The sequence below is a fragment of the Apium graveolens genome, chromosome 9, assembly GCF_009905375.1.
Source record: "Apium graveolens cultivar Ventura chromosome 9, ASM990537v1, whole genome shotgun sequence".
Taxonomy (NCBI): domain Eukaryota; kingdom Viridiplantae; phylum Streptophyta; class Magnoliopsida; order Apiales; family Apiaceae; genus Apium; species Apium graveolens.
This window is the reverse complement of record NC_133655.1, coordinates 194,768,590-194,785,802: the sequence shown is the minus strand read 5'-3', so window position 1 is coordinate 194,785,802 and position 17,213 is coordinate 194,768,590. Positions and strand designations below refer to the sequence as shown.

Sequence of the window (17,213 nt, the reverse complement as noted above, 5' to 3'; positions counted from 1 at the left end):
GATGCTTACAGATATGCTTCGGAACTAGACCAATTATTATGACTCAACTATCATCAAGGCAATCACATGATTATACAAAGAATAAAAATTCTAGGCACAAAGTGACTTATAACACTACAAGAATCATGGAGCTTATTACGGAATCATGCTTTTTATTCACAACAATAATGCTTATTTGACCGTGCAATGAGTGAGGTCCACAAAAGACTTATACAATGGTATCCATGTAGCGAGCGTTAGGTTAGCGGATCCCAGACTCTAAAAGCCTTAGGTCACTAGGCACAAAGTCCCCTAAGAACTTAATAACTCGAATACCAAAGAGCCCACTCGTGATCAATTATGCATAAACACATACTTCTTTTTTTTTCTTTTTTTTTTCTGTTTTTTTTTCAATATTTCTAAGCAAGTGCGTTTCACTCCATCTTGCTCAACCCTAGACTACTCGCATAACATGCGAGCCGGCTACTAGCCAATTGACGCCTAGCCACAACTAGCAACAAATTCCATTTTTTTTTCTTTTTCATGCCTTTATCACTAAGAACCTATTATCAAATTCTAAGCATAATAAATAGATTAACCTCGAAAACAATCAGATCATAACAACACTCTAGTCCTTAAGCATTCTCTAAGACTAAGTGAAAATACAAGTGCTTCTAGCATGCATATCAACTTACACGACTCAATCATCACTTTAATGCCATCACTACACTCGTATCAACATCACAAATTAGTCGATAAATCATCGCAAAAGGGATCATGGCATATGCATGAGCTATATGATATGATAAAAAATAAAGCTATAAAATAATTAAAAAAAACTATATGGCAAAAATTATGCAACTATATGAACTAACTATCATGAATATGCAGCTATATGACACACACACAAAATATTCCTTAACTACCACCCCCAAACTTAAAATCTTCACTGTCTCCAGTGAAGGTAGTAGAAAGGAACACAGGGTATACCTACTCGGAGTCATCATCATCATCACCCTCATTGGTGGAGTATCAGGCGGCGGGTATGCAGAGTCCTCACCAAAAACTGACCACTAGATGTCAGCTCCAAGGCCCCGAAAAGCAGTCCCTAACGCAAGTGTGAGCTCATGAGCAAACCTGCTCTGCGTCTCGTACATGGCATCCATCCGCCATGACAGCCTCCTATACTGGGTATCTGCCATCCCAGCACCCTCCTGAGCTCTCGAAGAACCAGCCTCATCACACCTAGGCCTAGCCATAGTAACACCTCGTGCTGGACGCCCTCCTGGAAGACGATAACCCAGCCCATGCTCCTCGGGCTCACCACCGATCCACTCATGCATCCCATTCAGAGTCCCAGAATCAATCGGAGCGGCCGGCAACTGCAACTGCTCATGAGACGACCAGTTCACTCCCATTGCTCGGCAAAGCTTCGTGACCGTGGATGCATAAGGGATGTTCATGTGCTTAGCTCCCCTTAAAAACTTCAGAATCCCTTGGTAGATGAACTCACCAAGGTCCACATAGTACTCCTCATTCAAAATTCCCCACAACAACTGTGCTCTCTCAACTGTGACCTCATGTGCATGCGAAGAAGGCAGAATATTAGCACAAATAAACGCATTCCATGCACGGGCATACCTGTTCATAGCGATCACCGGGAAGTGACGATACTCATTAGTTCCTGTCCTGAACGTCCAAACTGTGCCCGGCCTACAGAGAGTAGCACAAATCAAATCCAAGTCAAAATCCTCAGCAGTCTTCTCATTCCAGTTCTCCTCCTCGGGCTTCCTCTCTCGCTACCCAATCACACGGTGAATCGCCGCTGGGTGATAATCAACCCTCAGCCCTCGGACCATAGAAAACCCATTCTTCTCGGCCTTCTTGTTCGCATAGAACTCGCGAACCACGCTCATCGGCACTACTTCAGGCGACTCACAGAAAGCTATCCACCCATTCTCTACAATCATAGGTAGCAACTCACCATCCCTCCCTGATGGTAAAAACCCCCTCTCCTTCAGAATCGGATTCCCCAAAAGCCTAGTGTACTCCTCCTCCGCAGCTCTGTCATTCAACCGAGGCCTCGTAGCGGTACCCCTCGATGAATCAGCAGTAGGGACTGTGCTGCTGCTATCAATAGTCCTTGCTCTCTTGGGTGCCATTGAATCTGAATAAAAGTGCTTGAGAATAGTGTTTTTGTGTTTGGGAGAGAGTTTGAGTGTAGAAAGTATGTGGGAGATGTATGGGATAGGTGTATGTATATATAGGGTATGGATTAGGTTAAAATAAGATTAGGAGTGGGTTTGAGGGATAAAATCATGGGGTAATGGGGAAAAGAAATCGTGGGTAATGGGGCTGTAATTTATTTTTTTGATTTTTTTGGATTTTTATGAACTTAAAAAAATTTCTGGCAACCGACCCCTAAGCGGTCGCTCAGCAAAGCTGAGCGGGCGCTCAGCTTGCTGAGCGGCCGCTCAGGGGGTCTCTGGAAAAAAAAAATTTCGAGCCTGGTTTTTCTGATTTTTTTGTGGTTTTGGATAGGTTATTAACTTCTAAGGGTTCCTGTAACAACAAATTATGGGTTGCCTCCCACGCAGCGCTTCTTTTTCGTCATTAGCTTGACGTTGCGTACCTTCCTTAGGTTGACAATAAAACGGCACTAACCACTTTTCGGTTTGCCGTATCCCCATAGTAGTACTTCAAACGCTGACCATTAACCTTGAATTCTTGGTCCGGATCATTCTCAAAAATCTCCACCGCTCCATGTGGAAACACAGTTTTGACAATAAAAGGTCTAGACCACCTTGATTTCAACTTCCCAGGAAAAAGTCGGAGACGAGAGTTGAATAAGAGAACTTGTTGCCCCGACACGAATAACTTAGGATGTAGCTTCCTATCATGCCACCTCTTCACCTTCTCCTTGTACATTTTGTTATTCTCATACGCTTGAAGTCGAAATTCATCAAGTTCATTAAGCTGAAGCATTCTCTTCTTACCAGCCGCATCTAAATCCAAGTTCAACTTTTTCAATGCCCAATAGGCCTTATGCTCAAGCTCCGCAGGTAAATGACATCCCTTACCATACACCAATTGAAACGGGGACATACCAAGTGGAGTTTTGTATGCTGTTCTGTAAGCCCAAACAGCTTCATCGAGCTTTAAAGACCAATCCTTCCTTGATGGACAAACAACCTTCTCTAGAATGCGCTTGATCTCTCTGTTAGACACTTTCGCTTGACCATTTGTTGCGGATGATAGGTAGTAGCAATTCGGTGATTCACATTATAACGCTGCATCATAGAAGTGAACTTACGGTTGCAGAAATGCGACCCTTCATCACTTATGATTACCCGAGGCGTTCCAAACCTTGTGAAAATCTGCTTATGAAGAAAATTCAACACTGCCTTTGCATCATTTATCGGTAGAGCTTTGACTTCTACCCATTTTGAGACATAATCGACTGCCAACAAGATATATTGATTATTGCAGGACGAGACAAAAGGCACCATGAAATCGATTCCCCAAACATCAAAGACCTCGACTTCAAGCATCACATTTAACGGCATCTCATCCTTTCTCATCAAATTTCCCACTCTTTATCAACGATCACACCTTAAAACAAACTGATGAGCGTCCTTAAACAAAGTAGGCCACAAAAAACCTGCTTGCAGAATACGAGCTGCCGTCTTCTCACCACCATAGTGTCCACCATAAATTGTGGAGTGGCAGTCTCGTAATATCCCCTCTGTCTCACAGAACGGGATACATCTCCTGATGATCTGGTCAGCTCCCTGTCTAAACAAATATGGTTCATCCCACATATACCACTTCACCTCATGCTGAAACTTTTTCTTTTGAGTTGAGGTCAAATTAGGAGGCATTATATTGCTGACAAGATAGTTTACAGTATCGGCAAACCATGGCTCTTCCTCCTGAACTGCGAACAACTGCTCATCCGGAAAAGATTCGTTGATCAATGTCTTATCCTGTGAAGTAGACTCGGGATTCTCCAATCTAGAGAGATGGTCAGCTACTTGATTCTCAGTACCTTTTGGATCCTTGATCTCTAACTGAAATTCCTGTAGTTAGAGCACCCAACGAATGAGTCTCGGCTTCGAATCCTTCTTGGAAACTAAATAGCGAATGGCCGCATGATCCGTGAATACTGTCACTTTTCTCCCAAGCAGATAAGATCGAAATTTCTCGAAACCAAAGACTATAGCCAAGAACTCCTTCTCAGTAGTGGTGTAGTTCATTTGGGCCCCGTTTAAGGTCTTACTAGCATAGTAGACCACATGAAAGAGATTATTTTTGCGCTGCCCAAGAACTGCACCTACCGCATAATCACTCGCATCACACATCATCTCAAATGGCTCCGTCCAATCCGGTGTTGTAATAACTGGTGCAGTGATTAAACTCTTCTTGAGAGTCTCGAATGCCGTCAAACATTCATCATTAAATTTGAAAGGCACATCTTTCTCAAGCAAGTTGCACAACGGCTTAGATATCTTTGAAAAGTCCTTGATGAACCGCCGATAAAAACCCGCATGGCCAAGAAAACTACGGATTCCCTTCACAGAAATAGGTGGTGGAAGATTTTCAATGACTCCCACCTTGGCTTTATCCACCTCAAGACCCTTGCTAGAGACCTTATGCCCCAGAATAATGCCTTCACGCACCATAAAATGACATTTCTCCCAATTGAGCACCAAATTAGTTTCCAACACCTTTTGAGCACGGCACGAAGATTATTCAAACATTCATCATACGAATGTCCAAAGACGGAGAAGTCATCCATGAACACCTCAATATTATTCCCAATCATGTCAGAGAATATAGACATCATACATCTCTGAAAAGTGGCCGGTGCACCACATAACCCAAACGAAACTCTGCGAAAAGCAAACGTGCCAAATGGACAAGTGAAGGTAGTCTTTTCCTGATCCTCTGGTGCAATACAAATCTGATTATACCCTGAGTAGCCATCCAGAAGACAATAATACTCATGACCAGCCAACCAGTCAAGCATCTGATCAATAAATGGAAGGGGGAAGTGATCCTTCCTCGTGGCCTTGTTCAGCTTTCGGTAATCCATGCATACTCTCCATCCTGTAACTGTTCGAGTGGGGTTGAGCTCATTTTTCTCATTTGCTACCACAGTGATACCTCCTTTCTTAGGCACACATTGTACGGGGCTCACCCAAGAACTGTCAGATATAGGATAAATGATGCCTGCATCCAGCCATTTCAGAATTTTTTTCTTCACCACCTCCTTCATGATAGGATTCAGTCTGCGCTGTTGCTCAACAGTTGGCTTACTACCCTCCTCTAGCAGAATTTTATGCATACAATATGAAGGGCTGATCCCTTTGATGTCTGCTATGGTCCATCCAATAGCTGATTTGAATTCTCTCAAAATCCTTAAGAGCTTGTCTTCCTCACTACCTGAAAGGTCAGATGCAATAATAACAGGTAAAGTAGATGCATCACCTAAAAGAGCATACCTCAAGTGTTCAGGTAATGGCTTGAGCTCCAAGGTAGGTGCTTCCTCAATTGATGGTTTAAATTTTCCTTCAGCATTCTTGAGGTCAGAAGTACCAAGAGATTCAAACGGCATGTCCAGCTTTCGCCTCCAGGGAGAAGCATTCAAAAATTGTAATTGCTCGTTGCCATCTTCATCATCACTGTCAAAACCCCCCACTAAGGCATTTTCTAATGCATCAGACATTAGCATATGAACGAGTTCTGAAGTCACCGCAGAATCAATCACATCCACTTTCAAGCACTCCTCATCTTCTGTAGGGAATTTCATTGCTTTGAATATATTGAAGGTCACATCCTGATCCTGCACCTGCATAGTAAGTTCACCTTTCTGCACATCTATCAAGGTACGGCCAGTAGCCAAGAAAGGTCTTCCCAAGATTATGGGAATCTTCTTATCTTCCTCGAAATCCAGAATAACAAAGTCTGCAGGAAAGAAGAGCTTATCCACCTTGACTAGCACATCCTCCACTATGCCCCTTGGGTAAGTAATAGAACAATCAGCCAATTGTAGAGACATGTAGGTGGGTTTTGGATCAGGCAAATCCAACTTTTTAAAGATCGACAACGGCATCAGATTGATGCTTGCTCCCAAATCACAAAGGCACTTGTCAAACGACAACTTGCCAATGGTGCAAGGAATGGTGAAGCTACCTGGATCTTTAAGCTTTGGAGGTAACTTTTGCTGCAGAACAGCGCTGCATTCTTCCATTAGAGCAACGGTCTCAAGGTCATCCAATTTTACTTTCCTTAAAAGAATACTCTTCATAAACTTCGCATAACTAGGCATTTGCTCCAAAGCTTCAGCGAAAGGTATATTGATGTGAAGTTTCTTGAACACCTCCAGAAACTTACCGAACTGCTTATCCAGCTTTTGTTGCTGCAATCTCTTAGGGAAAGTGGTGGAGGATAGAGCTGTTTCTCCCCTGTATTACCCTCAGACAGAGTGTGTTCAACAGTAGTCTTCCTTGGTTCCGCCGCTTTCTCCTTTTGCTTAGCTTCTTCATCTCTAACTTCAGTTTCTCCTTCTTTTGCCTTTTCAGCATCAGCAACTTTCCCAGACCTTAAGGTAATAGCCTTGACTTGCTCTTTAGCTTCCTTCCTGCCTGGAACTTCCGTGTCACTGGGAAGTGTTCCAGGTTGACGATTGAGCACTGCATTGGCTATTTGACCGATTTGATTTTCCAAGATCTTGATAGAAACCGCCTGACTCTTGCATAACAGCTTAAGTTCCTCAAAATCAGCACTAGTAGGTGCAGCTGCGCTTCCCTGTTGAGGATATGATTGCCTTTGAGCATATTGCTGTGGTTGCTGGAATCCAGGTGGATTGAACTGTTTACTCACACCTTGCTGATATGGTGGCTGAATAGCATTCTGATTATTACCCCAGCTGAAATTTGGATGATTTCTGTTGTTAGGATGATAAGTAGCTGGCACAGGCTGCTGTTGTCGCTGATAATTATTCACATACTGAACAGATTCGCTGACAAGAGAACACTGATCCGTAGCATGAGAACCTGCACAAAGCTCACTGACCATAGCTATTTGATTAACTCCATATGTAGCTAGAGAATCGACCTTCATAGACAGCGCTTGGAGCTGCGCTGCAATAGCAGTGGCTGTATCGACTTCCAGAATACCTGCTACCTTCCCAGGCATCATCCTCTGAGTTGGGTTTTGATGCTCATTTGCAGCCATAGTCTCAATAAGATTATAAGCCTCAGTATAGCTTTTGGCCCACAAGGCGCCTCCAGCTGCTGCATCGAGCATGGGCCGAGATTGGGCCCCCAAACCATTATAGAAACCAGTGATCACCATCCAATCGGGCATTCCATGATGTGGACACTTTCTCAACATTTCCTTGTAGCGTTCCCAAGCTTCACACATATATTCTGTAGGTTGCTGCGCAAACTGAGTAAGAGCACTCCTCATAGCAGCAGTCTTTACCATCGGATAAAACTTCACCAGAAACTTTTGCGCAAGGTCTTGCCAAGTAGTGATGGACCCATCTAGTTCAGAATGTAACCAGTCCTTAGCTTTGTCCCTCAGTGAGAATGGGAAAAGCCTCAGTTTGATAGCCTCATCAGTCATGCCATTATACTTGAAAGTACTGCAGATCTCGACAAAATTCCTTATGTGCATATTGGGGTCTTCAGTCGCAGCACCTCCAAAAGAAACAGAATTCTGCACCATCTGAATAGTGCCCGGCTTGATTTCAAAGGTGTTAGCTTGAATAGCCGGATGAAGAATGCTTGACTGAATGTCATCAATTTTAGGCCGAGAAAAGTCCATAAGAGTTGGATCGGCCTGAACAATATGATCACCCATGATTACTGGTTCTTTCTGCTCACTTCCTGAATCCGAATCTTCAAAATCTATCTTCTCCGGAATATCAAGAACTTCGTCTATCTCCTCAGCTATATCTAAACTCCTCTTGTGAGTATGAGAATGAGTTTGCATAAACGCTCACTAAAGTACTTGAAACACAAACAGAAATAATAAGTAACTAATACGTCTTAATCACTGAGTCCTAACGACCAATGATGGTAAGTACATAAACTAAACAAATACGCCGAGTCCCCGGTAGCGGCGCCAAAAACTTGTTAGGGCGAAAACAGGCGCTAATAATACACGCAAGTATACGCGTTCGCAAGTAATATATAATATTTTCTAGTTCATTCCCACAGAGACTCAGACTAATTATTGTTCAATTAAACTCACTCACCAATGTATGATTACTTCTCAATGTTAAGACACTAACACTTAGAATTATTGACTAAATATTAACTACAATTAACTACTTAATTAATCACTTAATTAACACTTCGAATTAACAATATTAAAACACTCATGAGATCACAACTTCATTACTACTTCCTTCAATAGTTATTGTTATTACCCTTAGCATGCAACAGTGATGATATTAATCGAATAACACGAAACTGATAAAAGCTAACTCTCATTGTACTAATACCATTCTGCCAACATCCACAATTAAGATAGAAGTTGAATAGGCATCAATTATGTTGAGTCCCTATATGTCTACAGAAATTGACAACATAATGATTTAAGCGCAAGTTATTCCCTTTTAATTACACAAGGCGAATAAAACGGTTAGAGTTACCCATTAATCATGCACATCATACATGAACCTATGCTAGCATGGCAAGTTCTAAATCTCAAGATCCACCGTCACTTCACAAGAGATTAACACCCTATCTTATATGTTCGCGACGCACATAAGACGAATACGCATAACCAATACTAGATATCATACAATCATCACATACTAAGGTATTAAACAATTAACTAAAGAATTCCATAGCAAATCCGTTACAATCCCATGATCACGATTAGCCCATGATAGCACTTATTGTCATCATGGGTTCATATGAAAACATGATAAATAAACACAAGAGAATAATAACTAAACTAATTATATTAAACCAGAGTACGTCACAAGAGTAATTAGGTTCAAAAGCAAGAAAACTAGAATCCAACGTTACAACGAAATAAGAATCACAAGAAAATATGCTTCCTCTTCGTTACGGTGTGCTAAAACGGTCTTCTTCCTTATCTCCTTCGCTCCTTGCTTAATACCACAAGCCAACCTTGTGAAAACGTCTCTAAATCTACTTATATAATAGTCCCATAAAACTCAGATTACATAAAAGTTGGAAGCCAAACAGAAGTAGAAGTCTAAAATAATTTATCAAAATTCCCGACCCTGCGCGGCCGCTCAGCATAGCTGAGCGGGCGCTCAGCTTTCTGCGTGGCTGCTCAGCATAGCTGAGCGGGTGCTCAGGATCCTCCTGGAAAATTCCTGAGTTTGCTCCGTTTCTTCGCTGCAATCTGCCCCTTTCTTTCCTCTCGCAATGCTTAACACATGCCAAGGCTTATTCTTGATGATTACTCCTCCGAAATGCAATTTATACCCTGAAATGCACAAACACTAGAAAAATGCATCAAATACACAAAATACTTGATTTCAAGACACCAATTTAAGCCATTTTAAGACGTTCTAAGTGGTATAAAATGCCACTTATCACCGTGCTGGTGAAGCACGACCGCGCCGGGTTGATTTCCAGGAATCCTGTTTCTACTCTAATTTTGATCTGCTGGACTTCTAATCTACATGGGTTTTTATATAAACATAACTTATGATCATTTTTCATAACAAGACATACCAGAGCTTAAGTAGAAGGTGTAAGAAGACCGTATAGCACAATTCAGTCAAGGAGAAGATGATCTAGTTTAATCTTATGAATCTTTCTTTTAAGTTGTAATCTTGGATGCTAGTTTTCTTATTTCTTGGACCTATACTCTTGTTTCACATACTTGGTTTATTTATTCAGTATAAAGACTACATTTATTATACCATGCTTTTATCGGAACCCACATTGATGATGAGTCTGATTATGGGCTAATCGTTATCGTGGGGTTCTAGCGAATTTATTTATGGATTTCAGTAGTTAATCTATGTTCGATATCTTAGTGTGTGGTGATTGTATGATAACCTAGTTTTGGTTGTGTTTATTCGTCTTATGTGTATCGTGAACATATAAGATATCGTGTTAATCTCTAATGAAGCGACAGTGAATTTAGAGGTCTAGAACTTTCCATGCTAGCATAGGTTCATGTACTTGTTATGCATGATTTATAGGTAATTTTAACCATCTTACTTACCCTATGTAATCAAGATAGATAACTTGTGTATTAAACCTTTGTGTTGTCAAATTCTATAGACATATAGGGTCTCAACATACTTGGTGTCTACTCATCTTCTATCTCTTTTATGCATGTCTGGTAGTATGTTATTCTTGCAATGAAAGTTGGCGTTTATTAGTTTCGTGTTATCTAGTTAGTGTCATTACCATTGCATGATAAGGTTAAGAACAAGAAGGCTTTGAATGAAGTATTTAATGAAGTTAGAATCCCATGTTTGTCCCATATAGTAAATCAACCTTTTATTCTCTTATTTATTTGCATGTTAGTTAGTACTTTAGTTATAACAATCTCAAATTGTTATGCAACTTAGCATTGAATAATAACCATATCATTGTTGCATGAGCACATAAATCATTAAGTTAACCAAAAGAGTATATGTGGGAACGAACTAGAATTAATTATATATTACTTGTGAACTCGTATACTTGCGTGAATTATTAGCGCGTGTTCTAGCCCTAACAAGTTTTTGGCGCCGCTGCCGGGGACTCGGTATTAATTTTTAGTTTATGTGTTTGTCATCAGTGATCGTTAAAGTTCACTGACTCAGACAATGTTACTTACTGGTTTCCTTGTTGTGGTTCAGGTACTCTAGCGAGCGTATATGCATACGCGTTCACGGTCTCATAAGAGAACTCTGGATCAAGCCGAGGAAGAAGTTGTGGTTCATCAGCAAGTTTTTTGAGAAAGAAGCACTAGTTGTAATGGGAGATCAAGCAGAAAATCTGAAGACTTTGATGGACTATTATCAGCCTAAGATCAATGATATTCAGTCCAGCATTATCAGACCGGCCATCTCAGCTAACACCTTTGAGATTAAGTCGAGCACGATTCAGATAATACATAATTCAGTTTAGTTTGGGGGTTTTCCTATAGAAGATTCCAACATGCACATCAGAGATTTCATCAAGATCTGTGACACTTTTAAATTCAATGGGGTGACTGAAGATGCTATCAAGCTGAGACTTTTCCCATTCTCTCTAAGGGATAAGGCTAAATGTTGGTTACATTCTCTACCAGCAGGATGTATTACTACTTGGGAGGATCTTGCTCAAAAGTTTCTCACTAAATTCTTTCATATGGAAAAGATGGCTGCAATCAAGAATGCTCTTACTCAGTTTGCGCAATAATCAAGAGAATCTTTGTGTGAGGCTTGAGATCGCTAAAAGGAGATGCTAAGGAAGTGCTCACACCATGGCATGCCTGATTGGATGATCATAAACTGTTTTTACAATATTTTAGGCACACAGTCTAGACCTATGCTCGATGCAGCGTCTTGTGGAGCCTTAGGCCAAAAGCTATAATGAAGCTTATAAGTTGATTGAGCTAATAGCAGCTAATAAATACCAGAATCCAACTCAACGAATGTTGCAAGGCAAGGTAGCAGGAATTCTGGAAGTGGATACAACTACTGCTAAAGTTGCTCAACTTAAGCTTTGATGATGAAAGTGGATTCTTTGGAAAATTATGGAGTTAATCAGATCACTAGTGTTTGTGAGCTTTGTGTGGGGGCACATGAGACTGGGCAGTGTGCTATTTCTAGTGAATCAACTCAGTTTGTGAGCAACTTTCAGAGATCACAGCAGCAAGCTCTAACCACTTATCATCCTAATAACTACAATCATCCAAACTTCAGCTGGAGCAACAATCAAAATGCAGTGCAACAACCTTATCAGCCATACACATCAAATCAGTATAACCTTTCTGGTTTTCAACAACCGCAATATGCACCAAGAAAACAACTTCAACTTCAGTAGTTACCTCAAGCTAATGAAAAATCTGAATTGGAGGAGTTAAAGCTCATGTGTAAGAGCCAAGCAGTTTCTATCAAGACATTGGAGAATCAAATTGGGCAGATTGCTAATGCCTTGCTAAATCATTAACCTGGCACACTTCCTAGAGACATTGAAGTGCCATGAAAAAGGGAAGCTAAGGAGCAGGCTAAGGCAATTACATTGATGTCTGGAAAGGTTACGAATCCTGAAAAAGCTAAAGCTCTGAATCTGAAGTTGTGGTTGAAGGAGAGGAGCCGAAGGAAGCAGAAGTGGAACCGAGGAAGACAACTATTGTCAACACTCCTCCTGAGGGTATTACAGGGGAAAACAGGTCTATCCTCCACCTCCTTTTCCTAAAAGGCTACAGAAGGAAAAGCTAGATAAGTAATTTGCTAAGTTCTTGGAAGTTTTCAAGAAACTTCACATCAACATACCTTTCGCTGAAGCTCTTGAACAAATGCATAGTTATGCGAAGTTAATGAAAGGTATTCTCTCTCAGAAAGTGAAGCTCGATGACTTAGAGACCGTTGCTCTAACGGAGGAATACAATGTTGTGCTACAACAGAAGTTGCCTCCGAAGCTTAAAGATCTTGGAAGTTTCACTATTCCGTGAACCATTGGAAAAGTGTCTTTCGACAAATGCTTATATGAATTGGGAGCTAGCATCAACTTGATGCCCTTATCTATTTTCAAGAAGTTGGGTCTACCTGATCCAAAGCCTACATATATGTCCTTACAGTTGGTCGATCACTCTATTACATATCCACGAGGCATTATGGAAGATGTATTGGTCAAGGTGGACAAACTCATATTTCCTGCTGATTTTGTTATTCTTGATTTTGAGGAAGATAAGAAGATTCCCATTATCTTGGGAAGACCTTTCTTGGCTACTGGACAAACCTTGATTGATGTGCAGAAGGGTGAGCTCACTATACGAGTTCAAGGTCAGGATGGTACCTACAATGTTTTTAATGCCATGAAATTCCCTACTGATGAAGATGAGTGATTTAAGGTGGAGTTGGTCGAATCTGTGGTTACTTCAGAATTGGATCATGTGCTAAAATCAGATGCCATAGAGAAAGCCTTATTGGGGGATTCATATAGTGAAGATGAGGAAAGTGACCAGCAGTTACAATATTTGAATGCTTCTCCATAGAAACGAAGATTGGAATTTCTATTTGAATCTCTTGGATTGGGGGAGCTGAAAAGTTCTCCAAAGCGCCTCAAGCCATCTATTAAGGAAGCTCCTACTCTTGAGCTTAAGCCTTTGCCTGAACATTTGAGGTATGCATTTTTAGGTGATGCATCTACTTTGCCTGTTATTATTGCATCTGACCTTTCAGGTACTGATGAGGAAAAGTTGTTGAGAATTCTTAGAGAGTTCAAATTAGCAATTGGATGGACTATAGAAGATATCAAGGGAATAAGCTCTTCTTACTGTATGCACAAAATTCTGCTAGAGGAAGGAAGCAAGCCTATTGTTGAGAAATAGGGAAGGCTAAATCCGATCATGAAAGAGGTTGTGAAGAAGGAAATCCTCAAGTGGCTAGATGCAGAGATCATCTATCCCTCTTCCTTTTATTGATCAGATGCTTGATAGATTGGCTGGGCATGAGTACTACTGTCTTCTGGATGGCTATTCGGGTTATAATCAGATTTGTATCGCTCCAGAAGATCAAGAGAAGACTACATTCACATGTCCTTTTGGTAATTTTGTTGAGTGGCATTTATGACACTTTATAATGCTCTATTAAGCTTTAAATTGATGCATTTTTACTCAAGTTATTGGTGTTTTAATGTGTTTTCTCGTGTTTATGCATTTCAGGCATTATTCTAAGAATCAGGTGAATTAGCATTGTTTTGGTGCTAATATGGTGTTAGGATGGTGTCCAAAAAATAAAGCTCGGGAAGCCAACTCAATTGAAGCAAGAATTAAAGAAAGAAGAAGTTTTTTCCAGAAGCACGGCGAGCCCGCGCTGGTCTAGCGCACGGTCGCGCCCAAACAACACGAGGACAGCGCGCCCGCGCTGATGAAACGCGCGCCCGCGCCGGGTCAGGATCCCAGAATCCTGATTCTACTTGATTTATAATTAGAGGACTTCTATCTTGCATGGGCTCCTATATATACTTAAATAAAGGACGTTTTCCATAGAGAGGGACGTACCAGAGCACAAGGAGAGCCGTAAGAAGACCGTGTTAGCACGATTCAACGAAGACGTAGAAGATCTTGTTTTTACTTATGAATCTTTGTTCTAAGCTGTAACTTGGATGCTAGTTTTCTTATTCGTGAACCTTACTCTTGTTTCATACTTGGTTTTATTATTTATTCAGTATAAAGACTACGTTTATTATACTATAATTTCATCGGAACCCACATTGATGGTGAGTCCGATTATGGGCTAATCGTTATCGTGGGGTTCTAGCGGATTTATTTATGGATTTTTTAGTTAAATTATTTCGATGCCTTAGTGTGTGGTGATTATATGATAACCTAGTATTGGTTGTGCTTATTCGTCTTATGAGCGTCGCGAACTTATAAGATAGTGTGTTAATCTTTGATAAAGCAATAGTGAATTTAAGGTTTTAGAACTTGCCATGCTAGCATAGGTTTATGTGTTATTGTTATGCATGATTCGTAGGTAATGTTAACCATCTTACTTGCCCTATGTAATCATGATAGATAACTTGTGCTTTAAACCTTTATGTTGTCAAATTCTATAGACATATAGGGTCTCTATAAAATTGATGTATATTCAGCTTCTATCTCTTTTGTGGATGTCTGGTAGTATATTATGCGTGCAACGAAAGTTGGCGTTTAGCAGTTTTGTGTTATCTGATTAGTGTCATCACCATTGCATGCTAAGGTTAAGTTCAATAAGGCTATTGAGTAAAGTATTTAATGAAGTTAGAATTCTATATTTTTCTCATATATTATACAACTCTCTTTACTCTCTTGATTATAATTGTTAGTTTAATTTGTAGTTATAATCAAAACCCCAAATTGTTATCGTCTTAGCATTGGATAGTAACCATATCATCGATGTATAAGTGCATAAATTACATAGTTAACGAAAGCCAGTCTATGTGGGAACGAACTAGAAATAATTCTATATTACTTGCGAACGTGTATACTTGCATGAATTATTAGCGCATGTTTGGCCCTAACACTTTTGCATTTAGGAGAGTTTCTTTTGGGCTATGTGGTTCACCAACCATATTTCAGATATGCATGATGGTTATTGTAACACCCCCAAATCCGGGGTCGGGGATCTAGGTTGTCACGAGTTCCATTTCCCTTATCAATACTTAATCTTAACAGTCAACCAACTACTGCGTAGTGTGACCCCACAATATACACACACACACACCACAAGTTATAGTCTCAGAGATGAATACCAAAAATAACACAAGTCATTTTATTCCACAATTATAAACCATTTCACCTTAAAAAGGGTTTCTGAATAATTTACATATTCTTTGCCATTATTACAATTCATAAATATACCTAAGTCTGGTACATCGAAAGTTGAAAGCCTAGCCTATTGGTAGATCCTACCTCAGCTACACGGCATCAACGCCTACAGGAAACTGCGGAACGTTTCCTATCTGCTCGCGAATTGGGAGCTTGATCCTGTTCATCTTGTCTATCTGTTGTTGTGTGATGAAAGAAGAAAGCAAGGGTGAGCAACAAGCCCACCGAAATAATATGTATAATAATTAACAATATATGAGCATTCTCGTAGTACTCATGAAAGTCTTGGTCAAGAAGAAATGAACCAAGTTTGATATCTTAACGTGACCAAGTCGTAAAATATTCAGTATATATGTATATATATACTTTTCAAAATCTTGGAAGTCCTCTTCCATGCATAATATACATAGAGTTCCAGTTTATAACTGTATAAAAATATCGTTGCAAGGTGATCTCATATATCTAACCTTGTCTCAACATTTTTGTGAAAATCTTTGTCATGCATAAGATAATCATTAACCAGATATAAGTTGAAAAGATGAAGTTACAAGATACTCCAATATACTTATATTTTTTCCGAATACTACTTGAACTACCACCGTTCAAGTTATAATTAGTTTCAAAAGTTCATCACATAGATGAGATTACAAGAAAAGATTTGAATATATTCAATCTTTGAATATCATTATAAATAATGAAGTTACGAGATACTTCATTAAGTCCCGATATATATATACACCTATATATATACATTTCATACACTCCTTGAAAACCTCTGTTATGAAAATTATAAACAGAGTTGCAATATCCAATGAATTTGGAAAGGAGAAAACCTTGGTATAAACCTGATATCTTGCTGATCAGGCAAAGATACCAATAAGTACCCTTTTCTACTAGTAGATGGACGAATTCCCCACTAGTCATCACCCTGGACGCAATAGGACCTTATGCTGGATTGCCACTCAGCCACTTACGCATTTGATGGACTCCCACTGAGCTACTTACACTTTCATGGACGCCCACTGAGCCCATGTTGCTTATGTCGACTCAATAGATGGACTTACTTCCCGAACGTTGGGTAAGTAATCAATTCATTTATCAAAACAACAACCTCGTTGTGAATATAAAATACACCACAGATCCGGATCCCTCAGGTTTTGAGAGAATATTTAAATCCCCTTCGAAAGGAAGATCTTAAATATAAAAATGAGTTTTGGGATCCGCTCTAACTTTTAGAAAATCATTTTGAAGATTCGAAAATATTTTTAAGAATGTTTGGAGTAATGCTGATTTAATAAAATAAATCAGTCCCAATATATTTCAAAAATATCTGAATATTATTATTTAAATAATATTTCCATAAAGAATAATCTTTGTAAAAATAATTGAAGTAGAAGTTTTAAAACTCATACTTGGAATGAATATTAATAACCAAAGATATACTTATACGAAAGTATGATCTTTATTTGAATAATAGAAAATAAGTTTGATTATCGAAACATTATTCTTTAATAAAATAAAGAATATTAATTAGTAAATAAACGGAGTCATAAGTCCTCGAATGAATATTCAACTAATATTCATTATAAAAAATAAACAAAGTCATAAGTTCTCGAATGAATAATCAACTAATATTCATTAAATAAAATAAAGTTATCGAATAAAACTTATTCGATTAATAGTTTTGAAAACTATATCAATATATATATATATATAATATA

General features: G+C 39.5%; 1 non-coding gene across 1 annotated transcript; it reads left to right on the top strand.

Moving 5' to 3' along the window:
* Nucleotides 1-7,348: 7,348 nt before the first annotated feature.
* Nucleotides 7,349-7,455, top strand: LOC141687576 (small nucleolar RNA R71). The gene has a single exon (XR_012561070.1). It is a non-coding gene; the product is annotated as a small nucleolar RNA R71 (small nucleolar RNA).
* Nucleotides 7,456-17,213: the final 9,758 nt, after the last annotated feature.